The sequence below is a fragment of the Carlito syrichta genome, unplaced genomic scaffold, assembly GCF_000164805.1.
Source record: "Carlito syrichta isolate Samal-C Ts95f unplaced genomic scaffold, Tarsius_syrichta-2.0.1 Scaffold308260, whole genome shotgun sequence".
In the NCBI taxonomy this organism is placed as follows: Eukaryota; Metazoa; Chordata; class Mammalia; order Primates; family Tarsiidae; genus Carlito; species Carlito syrichta.
In genome coordinates, this window is record NW_007252356.1 from 321,862 (window position 1) to 334,730 (window position 12,869).

A 12,869-nucleotide genomic window follows, 5' to 3' on the forward strand; every position below is an offset into this window, starting at 1 on the left:
GCATAAATTCAGGTTGCTCTGAATATGTACTCTGATTAGCAGCAGTTACAGGTGGATGTTTAAAGGAAAAGAGGGGAAAAACTGAGGCAAAATTAATATAAGTAGAGAGTTTATTTGGGCCAAGCTTGAAGGTTGCAACCGGGAGCATAAATTCAGGTTGCTCTGAATATGTACTCTGATTAGCAGCAGTTACAGGTGGATTTTTAAAGGAAAAGAAGCAGAAGTTCCTGAGTTGCTTACCAAACATTTACATTAAAATAACATAAACTATTACTTGTAATCCCAGCACTTTGGGAGGCTGAGGTGGGAGGATCACTTGAGACAAGGAGTTCCAGATCAGCCTGTGCAACACAGTGAGACCTCCGTCTCGATTAAAAATAATAATAATAGCTCTCTTCCTTTCTTCACCATTCTGGTGTGCGCCGTGGACTCCGCTGCTCGCCATGTCTTCTCACAAGACTTTCAGGATCAAGCGATTCCTGGCCAAGAAACAGAAGCAAAATCGTCCCATTCCCCAGTGGATTCTGATGAAAACTGGTAATAAAATCTGGTACAACTCCAAGAGGAGACATTGGAGAAGAACGAAGCTGGGTCTATAAGGAATTGCACATGAGGTGGCACATATGCTTATGTTAAATCATGGTCACCGCCATCTTGCTATTATCAAGTTGAAAATCTCCACAGTCAAGCAGTCAGACGTTTAATTGGGATGTGATTTTTTGTTTATGTGCTCTGCACTAGTGGGCTGGCTCAGTAATAAATATGAAAACTTTGGTCTGAAAATAATAATAATAATAATAATAAAGCTCTTGATGATTGACTATATATTTTCTTTGCATCATGAATCCCAGGAACATGATGATAATGAGGTCGCTAGTCAGGGACAAGATGACTTTAAACAATTGCTCTCAGGTATAAGTGTGGGGCAGGGGGCATGTCTGAAGCCCCATTCTCATGGCTCCCTGGGCCTGCATACCTCACAGAGCTTAGACTCTGAGCTATTTTTCTTTTCTCAATGGACATTTGAGTTGTTTCCACCTTGGGGCTATTATGAATAATGCTGCTGTGAACACTCGTGCCCAGAGTTTTACATGGACACACATTCTCGTTTGTCTCGGGTAGATATACAGGAACAGAATCGCTGGGGCGTATGGTAACTCTGTTTTCCAAACAGCAGCAACACTGAACAGTCTCTCCAGCAATGAATGAGGTTTCTGGAGTCTCCACACCCTTGGCATGTGTATTTTGAATTCCTCCACAGGTGTGGCCACGTTTGAGCATCCGTGTGCTGAGAGCTCAGAAGCCCTATTATCTACAATCCTGATAATGACTTGGGATGCTGTGAGGTGTTGGGTGGCCCTGGATGGGATCACCCGCCCCAGAGAGCCCCAGGGTGGGGGGGATGGTAAATGGCGTGCTTATGGATGTGAGCACTGCCAAGGAATGAATCTGGGCAGTCCCAGTGCTAAAACGAACGGCCCAAGAAACAAACTGATGAGAGATATTTAGGAGGAAACAGCTCGAGTGGGGGCAGGTCCTGAGAACAAGCCAGGTCTTGACTCAGCCTTTGAGTGTGTTTGTGTCAATAGCATCCCCAGCACAGCTCTGATCTGTAAGGAAAAAAAAAAAAAAAGAGGATTGTATCTGCTCTCCATTCCCCAGAAGGATGCTGTGAGGTTAAAATGAGCTAGTCGATAGCATCTGGTGCAAGTTCTGGGCAACTCCTGTATTTTCTGACGGTATTATTTCTGTCTTGTCCTCAGTGGGAACGTGAGGGCGTGGTTGATGGAACAGGCAATGCCACAATTATCTGGACTGATCCAGCAGTTTTGATTCTTTCGGAGAGCAACAGCCATGGGCCATGGCTCCTATCTTCGCTCCCTCCCCACCCCCAGGCTGGAAGGGACTAAAAGAAACAGGAAGCTTCTGTTTCACCCCACATCTCACTGAGGCCTGGGCAGCAGGCGTGTGACTTTCGCTGTCCAGTTCCTCATCTCTCTGGAAGGAACCTTTCAGGCTGAGGTGTGGCTGCATTTATACTCGCAGCAAAGCTTCATCTGTTTTCTGCCTAAATCACTTCCTGCCTAGAAGCGGTTATGGTTTCCCACCCCCCACCCTCCTTGTACAGCAAGACAAGGACATGTGCTGAAATCAAAGGGCTAGAATTCAGATTAAAGCCCAGCATCCAGCATCCTGTTGCAGATGGAGACTAAGCTATTTGTGTGGGCAGAGGCTGACAGTTGTTACTCAGAAGCAGTTCCGGGGGGGGGAAAGGGGGGATGGGGGATTGCTAGGGGAAGGGGTGCAAGGGGGATGTTGAACAGAGTGAAACCTTAGTCCCTTAGACTTTCTGTGTCATCTGCCTGTAAAAGTCTCAAGCTTCTCTCTTTGCCGGCCCCCGCACGGGCTCCCTTTGGAGAAGGACAGAGTAGAGACTGGCTTTTCTTTGTCCCTGGGCTTAACACTGAGTCCCAGGGAGGATTGAGCTGGGGCCACTGTGTGTACCTGCCCCGATGTCAGCCAAAAAGCAGTAGAGAGAGGGCATGACTGCCGGAATTTGAGTTTTATTTCCTTTCTGCCGTGTGAAGAGCCGCAAATCCCCGAAATGGGTCTATGTGGAAATAGTCACGGGACATCAACAGCTGATCACCGCGGACAGCCATCACATACTTCTCAGCGGTGGCAGGTTCCTTCCTCTGCTTCCTGGAACTGGACTCCTAAGCCAGGAGATGAGCAGATGGTGTAGGTTCTTTTGTGGTTTTGGAACTAAGGCTTTTTTTTTCCCATAGAGAAACTAATGATTTCCTCATGGGCTGCTACCCAAGTCTTTGCTAAATTGCGTTAAGTCCTTCTATTTTTCTCTTGTCATCTCTTCCAGATCTCAGTCATAAATAAATAGGCCCATCTGAACCTCTGATCCTTTCTTTTCCAGAAATAGGATGAGTCACCCAACTCCTCGGCCTCCCTCTCAGAAGCCAGTGAGAGTGAGTGCGGTTAGAGGGGACTCTGCCCTTTAGTCCTCAGCTTTCCAGAACAAAGAGTTCCAGTCCCAGCGGAAGAGTCAAGAGAATTTACTAAAAGGGCCTAGAAACTTCCCAGAGCTCTAGGGAACAGTGTGCAAGGGTTCTTTGCCCCAGATGGAACCCACTGGGTCACCCTTGAAGGAAAGAGGCCACACAGGGATTCCGGCCATGCCCCCAGGAGCATGTCCTGGGGATATAGCCTACTTGAGAAAGTGCTTTGAACTGGAGAGAGAAATCTGCAAGAGAGCTCGGAGTGTACCTTGTATCTGCTCTAGGCTTGCCTATGGCCAGCCCTTAAGTCTTACCCCGGTGCAAGCCGGGACTGGGGACAGCGAGAATCGGACTCTGAGTGCACCCGCACTGACCTCCTTGGAGCTTTGACTTTAGCCCGACACAGCCTTGCTCCTCCGTGGCACCCACCTGCTCCTCCCAGGCAGCCTGCCCACCTAGTTTGGCTGGTTGGTGGCCGCTCCCTCCCCACAGGCAGTTTCTTGACACTAGTATCCCTGCCCAGCACTGACAACCCTCAGACTCCAGGGCTGTCCAGAATGATGACAATTGAGAGAGAGCTCTGGGAAATAACTGGAGTTAAAAAATAACTAGCTGGCACCTCCCACCCCACCTCCCAGCTCCCTACCCAGCTCTGTGGCAAGGGAGACGAAGCCTCATGTTCCAGGAAGTTAACTCATAGGCTGATGATGCAAGCTCCCCTCGCAGGGTTCTGAGAAGGCTGCTGAGGGCCTCTCGGCCAACCCTCTGCCATGAGGGCAACTCCATCCTGGACCCGAGGGGGCACCAGCATCACGGCAGGTCTCTACCTCTCAGGCTGATGTTTCTCAGGGTGACGTGGGCAGATCATGTCTCTGCTGTCCTGAGGTTATCGTGATGATGAAAGGAGAAAACGTAAGGGAGCTCTCTGGAGTGCTGGAATGTTCTGTAGCTTAATCTAGGTATGGGTTACCTGGTGTATACATGTGGTAAAATTCATTGAGCTGGTCACTTAAGATTTATGCGCTTCTTATATGTAAATAATATCTCAATAAAATACTATTGGCATGAAAAAGAGCAAAGCATGAGGCACTTTTTACCTTGTAAGCCGTTTGTTTTCATGGATCTTTAGAAACTTTTAGTGAACTATAACCACGAGCCTGACTTTTTTTGGGTCTTTTTTTTTTTTTTTTTTAAATAGAGACTGGTTCTTGCTATGTTGCCCAGTCTGGTCCTTTTTTTTTTTTTTTTAATTGAAGTCTCATTCCATCACCCAGGCTGGAGTTCAGTGGCACGCACACAGCCACCCCAGTGTTAATCTGCTGGGCTCAAGTTATCCTTCTGTCTCAGTCTTCCAAGTAGCCAGAACTACAGGCGTGTGCTACCATGCCCAGCTAATTTTTGACTTATTGTAGAGATGAAGTCTCGCCAAGGTGCCCGGGCTGGTCTCGAACACAGAGACTCAGGCAATCCACTCGCCTCGGCCTCCCAAAGTGCTGGGATTACAGGCATGAGCCACCACGCCCAGTCTAGCCTGACTTCTAGTATATGGATTCATTTTGCCTGTTTTTGAACTCTTGTATGGACTCATGTTTGTTTGCTTTTTTGCTGAACATTATATGTGTAAGATTCTTCCTTGTTGTATCAATAGCTTGTTCATTCTGATTTCTGTATAGTATTCCATTGTGTGAATACACCATTGATCTCCCTTAAAATGTTTTTTGCATTGTTTTTCATGTCCCATTATTCTCAGTGAACAGCATTTATTTCTCTATTCCCTGCTGGCAGCAGACATCTGAGTGGTTTCTGGTTTGGAGCTATTACAAGGAGCGCTGCTATGAACATTTTTGCCTCTGGTTAAGCATTTATGTTGGGTATATACCTAGGAGTGGAATTGCTGGGTCAGGGAATGTGTATGTTCCATTTTGGTAGATACATATTGTTGATTCCTAAAGGATATGCCACAGAGTTCTCACTGCCAAAATAATAAAATACAAAATAATTAATTATAAAGCTCTGCCGTGCACAGTGGCTCATCCCTGTAATCCCAGCACTTTGGGAGGCTAAGGGAGGAGGAACACTTGAGCCCAGGTATACGAGACCAGTCTAGGCAACACAGGGAGACTTCGTTGGTACAAAAATTCAAAAAATTAGCCAGGCATAGTGGCATGCACCTGTAGTCCCAGCTACTAGGGAGGCTGAGATGGAAGGATCTCTTGTGCCCAGGAAGTTGAGGCTGCCATGAGCCATGATCATCGTGATCACGCCACTGCACTCTAGCTTGGGTAACAGAGTGAGACTCCAACTCAAAAAAAAAAAATGGAGACAAGACCTTTGGGTCCCTCCCACTTTGGGAGTTTTTCTGTCCTCTCAATAAATCCTGCTTTAAAAAAAAAAGATGATAGATAGATAGCTCTAAATAAGCTCATATAGCAATTTCACATAGAAAGCAATCACAGCCGGGTACAGTGGCTCAGCCTGTAATCCCAGCACTTTGGAAGGCCAAGGAGAGTGAATTGCCTGAGTCTGCAGGTTCGAGACCAGTCTGGGCAACTTGGTGAGACCTCATCTCTACAATACATCAAAAATTAGCCAGACGTGGTCGTGTGCACCTCTAGTTCCAGCTACTTGGAAGGCTGAGGTGGAAAGATCGGAGCCCAGCAGGTCGATGCTGGGGTGGCCATGAGCGTGCCACTGCACTCCAGCCTGAGTGACAGAGTGAGACTCCGACTCAAAAAAGAAAAAGAGAAAAAAAAGAAAACAATCACATCGTACCTCAGCACAATTTTGAATCTTGGCATTTTTGCCAGCACCATGGGCTTCCTCGTCTAGCCTACTTCTCTACTGCTGCAGTTGAAGGACACCCAGTACATCTTGTTCAACAAGAATGAAAACTTTCGCCGGGCTCGGTGGCTCAGCCTGTAATCCTGCGCCTTTGGGAGGCTGAGGTGAGTGGATTGCCTGAGCCCGCGGGTTCAAGACCCGCCTGGGCAGCGAGACCTCATCTCTACAAGAAATCAAAAAATCAGCTGGGCGTGGTAGCGCATGCCTGTAATTCCGGCTACTCGGAAGGCTGAGGCGGAAGGATCGCCGGAGCCCAGCAGGTCGAGGCTGCGATGGCCGGGAGCGTCCACTGCACTCCAGTCTGGGTGACAGAGTGAGACTCCAACTCAAAAGAAAAGAAAAGAAAAGAAAACTTTCTCCATGACCCCAGTTCTTTGGGTTTGGCACTTTGCCCCAAGACCTCTGCATCTTGAGCCTCTACCATGGCTCCCAGCACCCCTGGCCCATAAGCAGCCTCTGAGGCCAAGGATGATGAGCCATATCCCTAGAACTGGGGCAGGATATGGGGCAGTTGTTACTTCAAGAGGTATCTTAGTCTACTCAGGCTGCTGTAACAAAATACCACCTGGGTGGCTTAAACAACAGACATTTATTTCTCACAGTTCTGGAGGCTAGAAGTCTGAAATCAGGATGCTGGCATGGTTGGGCTCTGGGAAGGGCTCTCTTTCTGACTTGCAGACGGTCACCTTCTTGCTGTGTCCTCACGAGGCCTTTCCTCAGTATGTGCATGTAGAGAGAGAGCAGGTTCTCTGGTGCCCGGCTAGTTTTTGTGATTTACTGTAGAGATGAGGTCTCACCAAGTTGCCCAGGCTAGTCTCAAACTCCTGAGCTCAGATAGTCCTCTCGCCTCAGCCTCCCAAAGTGCCGGATTACAGGCTGAGCCCAGCCTGGTGTCTTTTCTTATAAGGACACTGACCCCATCATGAGGGCCCCACCCTCATGGCCTCATCTAAACCCAATCGCCTCCCAAGGGCTTTTTTCCAAATATCATCCCTTTGAGGATAAGGGCTTCAACATACGAGTTTTGGGTGGGGATACAGCTCAATCCATAGAAAAGGGCAAGAAAACCCTGTCTATTTGTGTGCTGGGTTGGAGTTCTGGAGGAGATAGATGAGATGCCGCAGAGGAAGGCTTCTGGGCAGGACATGGGGCAGTGGGAGAGGCTTCTAGTGAGAGGAGGGACTATAACCTCTTCACTTCCAGCACTGGCTGGCCACCACTGTATCCCCGCAGTGGCTGTAAGCAAAGGGTCTGGCTCACAGTGTGTGCAAAATCAATACTATTTTCAAAATGTCTTTTTATGGCAATTCTCAAGCACACAAAAACCACAGAGAGACGTGTAATGAGCCTGAGTTCACATCACCCAGTTTCAACAATTGCCAAAGCCATTGTTTTGTTAAACACTGGCCAGACCATGTGTTCTTTGAGCTATGGCTGCCATGTTTTCTTAGCTTTGGCCCCCTCCCCTATCTTGGGGAAGTGAATCTTCTCTTTCTCTCTCTCTCTCTCTCTCTCTCTCTCTCTCTCTCTCTCTCTCTCTCTCTCTTCTCCTCTCTCTCTAATTTACTTTCTAAATAAACTATATTTTCCAATCTAAAAAAAAAGAAAAACAATACCAACATGTTGCCGATCTAATTTCATCTACCACATGTCAGAGTCAGCATTCCAAGGAGAAGGAACAGCATTTAAAAGGTATCAAGGCATGAAGACTGTGTGGTATGTTCAGGCCCTGAAGGGCTGCAGGGTAGCAGGGTGGCCAGATTCAGGAAAAGGATCCTAGTGGCGAGTCCAGCTTTGGCCTGTGTATTCCTGATCTCATCTTTTTCTACAACGCGGATTGAGTACTTACTGTGGGCCACCCCTGATCAAGGGTAACAGGATGAATGGGCCACAGTTCTGCAAGTGGACAAGCCACACAGCTTGATGGTGCTCTGACAGGAGGCTGTGGGTGCGTAGTCAGATTTAGGGGTCAGGGAAGAATTCTCAGAGGAAGTAGCATCTGGCGATGGTTTTTCTCCATCTGCTCCCCAAGTCATCTCTGTCTTTCTATGCCTCGGAAGCCGACCTTTAATAGACTTCATCAACCTGGCTCCCTTGTCTCTCTGGCTTCCAGGTGGGTCCATCTAATCAGAAGGGTAGGCAGGAGATTGCAGGGTGGGAAGAAAAAGAATCCTGAATCTTTATTCCTCTTTCTTTCTGCCCCACTGTGGTTCTAGCAGTAGCTAGAAACTTCTATAGCCACAGCTCCTGGCAAGTGGTCCCTTTTCATGGGTACAGCTCTTGCCAGGCTCCAAGAACACCACTTTCTCCACCTAGCCTTTCAGACTTATGGATGTTAATGGTTTCCTGCTGTTGCTAGTTCCTGGGTGTCTCAACATCCCCTGTTTATTCCCTTAACCCTGCCAATACCTTTGGAAATGGTACCTTTAATAAAAAATACTCCCCCAAATTCTGCATAAAGAAAATAAGGAAGTGGCCAGGTGTGGTGGCTCATGCCTGTAATCCCAGCACTTTGGGAAATTGAGTCAGGACGATTCTTGAGCCCAAGAATTCGAGACCAGCCTAGGCAACATGGTGAGACCCTATCTTTATTTTAAAAAAAGAAGAAGAAGGAAGTGCCAAAAAATAGACTAGGAGCATGTTGAAAGGACACAGGCACCAACCTGAAGGAGCTCCCAGTGGCCAAAGTTAGAAGAATTTGAGCAACAAAATGACCAATGATCGCATTAAACTATAGTCCAGTCCATAGAATAAAACAAAAATCCACGAGTCCATACTGATATTAATAAATAGCTAACTGAATAAATAACTAAATGAGGGAGAATGGGCAACTCTACTCTACAGATGCATGCCAATAAGTAAATATAGAAGGAATGAGGAAAATATAAACAACGCAGTGATAACTGTCACCAGCAAGATCTATCAATGGATGCTAAAGTCAATGGACAGCAGTTTGAGAAACAGGATATACATGTAGTCTCAAAGTCTCTTCTCCAGGATATTTATTAATAACAAAAGGGGAAATAGTAATTTTACAGTGTAGAAACACAGCAGGAACCACCCTAGCCCAGCGCTCAGGGTTAATGTCACTAGTAATAAGACATGCTGATATCCTGTAACCCCCAATATGAGGAAAGGGGCGCGTCGCTTCTGCAGTATTCTTGCCAAAAAATGCATAACCTCAGTCTAATCATGAGAAAACGTCAAGCAAACCCAAAGTGATTTACACTCCATCAAACACCTGACGATACACTTCAAAATTATTGAGGAACGGAGGGCAAACCAAAGAACCGTGAGAGCCTGCAGGAGACCAAGGAGCTATAACAACTAAATGCAACATGAAATCCTGGATTGGATCCTGCAACAGAAAAAGAACGTTCGTGAAAAAACTGGTGAAATTGGAATGAGACCCATAGTTTAGTTACTAGTGTCATACCAAGGTTACATTCCTGATTTTGATCCTTGTACTGTGGTTATGTAAGATGTTAAAATGAGGGGAAGCTGAGTGAAGGGTATGCGGGAAGCCTGCGTACTATTTTTGTAAATCTGAATTCAAAATAAAAAATTAGGTTCTTATTCTGGTTAAGATGAAGTAAGCACATTCTAGCCTGCTTCTCCCACTACTGCAACTAAACGTCCTGGGCAGAATGCATGGTGCAGTTTATCTGAGGACTCTGAGAAGTAAATGGTGTCAGGCAGACTGGGGAATATCAGAGCTCAAAGTGACCACCCCCACCATGACATCCCCGGGCTTGTTTCCTATCTCCTAGCCCGGGTTCAAAGGCAGTGCAGATCCCAGAATTGTGCTCCAAGTGTGGACAGAAAGAGCTCCAGGATAAGTGCTCTTTCTGCTTCAAGGAATGGGGACTGAGAAAATGCAAAAGTACCCTTTTTCTTCAACCTCACCCACCCAGGCAAACCATAGTCGCAAAGCCGCAGTCCCACCGCAGCAGCAGTGGTAGCAATGATTGAGACAGTGCCTGAAACTTCTCTCCAACCAAGAGAATCCTTCCCTCTGAGCAGAGGGACTGTGGCATGAAGAGCATGGGGGGGCTGGGTGCGGTGGCTCACGCCTGTAATCCCAATACTTTAGGAAGCAAAGGCGAGAGGATTGCCTGATTCTAGGGGTTCAAGACCAGTCTGGACAACTTGGCGAGATCTCGTCTCTACAATATATCAAAAAATTAGTCAGGCATGGTGGCATGAGCCTGTAGTCTCAGCTACTTGGGAGGCTGAGGCAGAAAGATCGCCTGAGCCCAGTGGGCCGAGGCTGCCATGGCCGTCATCGTGCCACTGTACTCCAGACTCCGCAACGGAGGGAGACTCTAACTCAAAAAAAAAAAAAAAAAAGGAAAAAAGCATGAGGGAATCCCCATTTTATTTTTTTCCTTCTATATGTCCTTCTGCAGCTTGGCCCTGAAAGCAGACCCAGTCACAGGAATTATGTGGCAGAGCAAGGAGCCAAAGGCTCTGGATTTCTAGCCACTGGATCAGGATTGGAGCTAAAAAGTGCAGAGTGATTGCAAAGAGAAAAGAGCTCATAAAATTGTGCATAAAGCTCTGGACTCACCCCTAAGCCCCAAGTGTATAAAGAGCACACCAAAGATTTTGACGACTGAACTATGGAGCGGACCACTGTCGACATCCCATGCTGGCCTCCGGGTGGCACGCAATGGAACATAGCACTATAAGGTTTTTTGGTTTGTTTTTTGAGAGAGCAGGATTTATTAAGAGGAGAGGAAAGCTCCCGCAGTGGGGGCAGGGACCCGAGGGGGTTGCGCCACTGTAAGTTTGAAAACTAAACTGACACTGGAACCACAACCTACAAAAGATAGGTCGGCACTTGTGACCTGAACCCAACTGAGTCTATTTCCTGCTAAAGCAATCAATCAATCAGACAAACAAAATCAACATTCTCCAGAAAATTTAAGCAAGACTCAAGAGTCTCATAACATAATATTCAGATGTCCAGATACATTTCACAATTTTTTTGCTTTTGTGTGTGTGTGTATGCTGAAGTCTCACTCTGTCACCCAGGCTGGAGTGCAGTGGCACACTCACGGCCACTGCAGCCTTAACCTGCTGGACTCAAGTGATCCTTCCGCCTCAGCCTTCCAAGTAGCTGGAACCACAGGTATGCACCACCATGCCCAGCTAGTTTTTCTGATTTATTGTAGAGACGAAGTCTCGCCATGTTGCCCAGGCTGGTCTCAAACCCATGGGCTCAGGCAATCCTCTCGCCTCTGCCTCCCAAAGTGCTGGGAGTACAGACATGAGCCATCGTACCTGGCAAGACCAGGTTTAAAAATGACATTTTTAAAGGGCTGTTACAGAAAAAACTGTCAACCCAGAATTCTATGTCCATTTAAAATATCCTTCAAAAATGTAGGCAAATTAAAGAAATTCTCAGACAGAAGAAAACTGAGAGAATATATCAACACCAGATCTGCTCCCAAAAAAAGGCAAAAAGGAAGTTCTTCAGACAGAAGGGAAATACCAGGAAAAAAAAAAGTGGAACTTTATGAGTGAAGGAAAAATAAAAATGGTAAATATCTAAGTAAATGAGATAGACTATTTTCTCCTCCTAAGTTCTTTTTTGTTTTTTCTGAGTCAGAGTCTCATTCTGTCTCCCAGACTGGAGGGCAGTAGCACACTCACGACCACTACAGACTTGACCTGTCGGGCTCAGACGATCCTCCCACTGCAACCTTCCAAGTAGCTGGAACTACAGGCACCTGCCACCATGCCTAGCTAATTTTTTGATTTATTGTCGAGATGAGGTCTTGCCAAGTTGCCCAGGCTGGTCTCGAACCCCTGGCAATTCTCTTGCCATTGCCTCCCAAAGTGCTGGAATTACAAGTGTGAGCCACCGTGCCTGGCTTCTCTTAAATTCTTTAAAATACATGTCACAGTTGAATACAAAAATTATAGCACTCTGGGGGAGTTTTTATTGTATATAAATGTAATACACTGTGATAACTACAACAAAGTAGAAAGGTAGTAAAGGATCTTATGGTAGTAAGATTTCTGCATTCCTCTTGAAGTGGTAAAATATTAGTTCTAATTAGACTGTGAACATGTGTGTGTGTGTGTGTGTGTGTGTGTGTGTGTGTGTGTGTGTTTACACAATCCCTACAGCAACCATTTAAAAAACTGTAAAACGAGATAGTAAAAAACTCAGTAGATAAATTTAAATGGACTATTTTAAAATATGCAAATAATCCAAATGGAAGCAGAAAAGGAGAAACAGAGGAACAAAAAACCAGAGGGGACAAAGGAAAACAAATAATAACATGGTAGATCTAAATCTGAAAGTATTCATTGTTACATTAAATGTGAATGGCTTAAACACACTGATTAATAACAGAAATTTTTGAAAACAGATTGGGCCAGGCTCAGTGGCTCAGCCTGTAATCCCAGCACTTTGGGAGGCCGAGGCAAGTGGATTGCCTGAGCCCACGGGTTCGAGACCCACCTGGGCAACTTGGCGAGACCTCATCTCTACAATAAATCAAAAACTAGCCGGGTGTGGTAGTGCGCACCTATAGTTCCGGCTACTTGGAAGGCTGAGGCGGAAGGATCGCCAGAGCCCAGCAGGTCAACGCTGGGGTGACCGTGAGCATGCCACTGCGCTCCAGCCCGGGCGATGGAGTGAGACTCCAACTCAAAAAAAAAAAAACAGATTGGATTGGATTTTACAAAAACAAGAACAAAAAATATGTATATACTTTAAATTATTTTTGCCTTTCACAGTGGAGCATGAGCAAATATATTGTATCTGTAAGAAATCCACTTATGGCAATGGCTCACACCTATAATCCCAGCACTTTGGGAGGCGAGGCGAGAGGATCACTTGAGTCCAGGACCTCTAGACCAGCTTTGGCAACATAGCAAGAACTCATCGCTACAAAAAATAAAAAAATTAGCCAGGCATAGTGGCATGCGCCTATGGTCCCAACTACTGGGAAGGCTGAGGTTGGAGGATCACTTGAGCCTAGGAGGAAAAGGCTGCAT

The 12,869-nt window shown here is 46.3% G+C and overlaps 1 pseudogene across 1 annotated transcript; it reads left to right on the forward strand.

The window, feature by feature from the left end:
* Positions 1-398: 398 nt before the first annotated feature.
* LOC110596306 lies at positions 399-677 on the forward strand (annotated as a pseudogene). Its single transcript, XR_002482387.1, has one exon. The product of XR_002482387.1 is annotated as a 60S ribosomal protein L39 pseudogene (transcript).
* Positions 678-12,869: the final 12,192 nt, after the last annotated feature.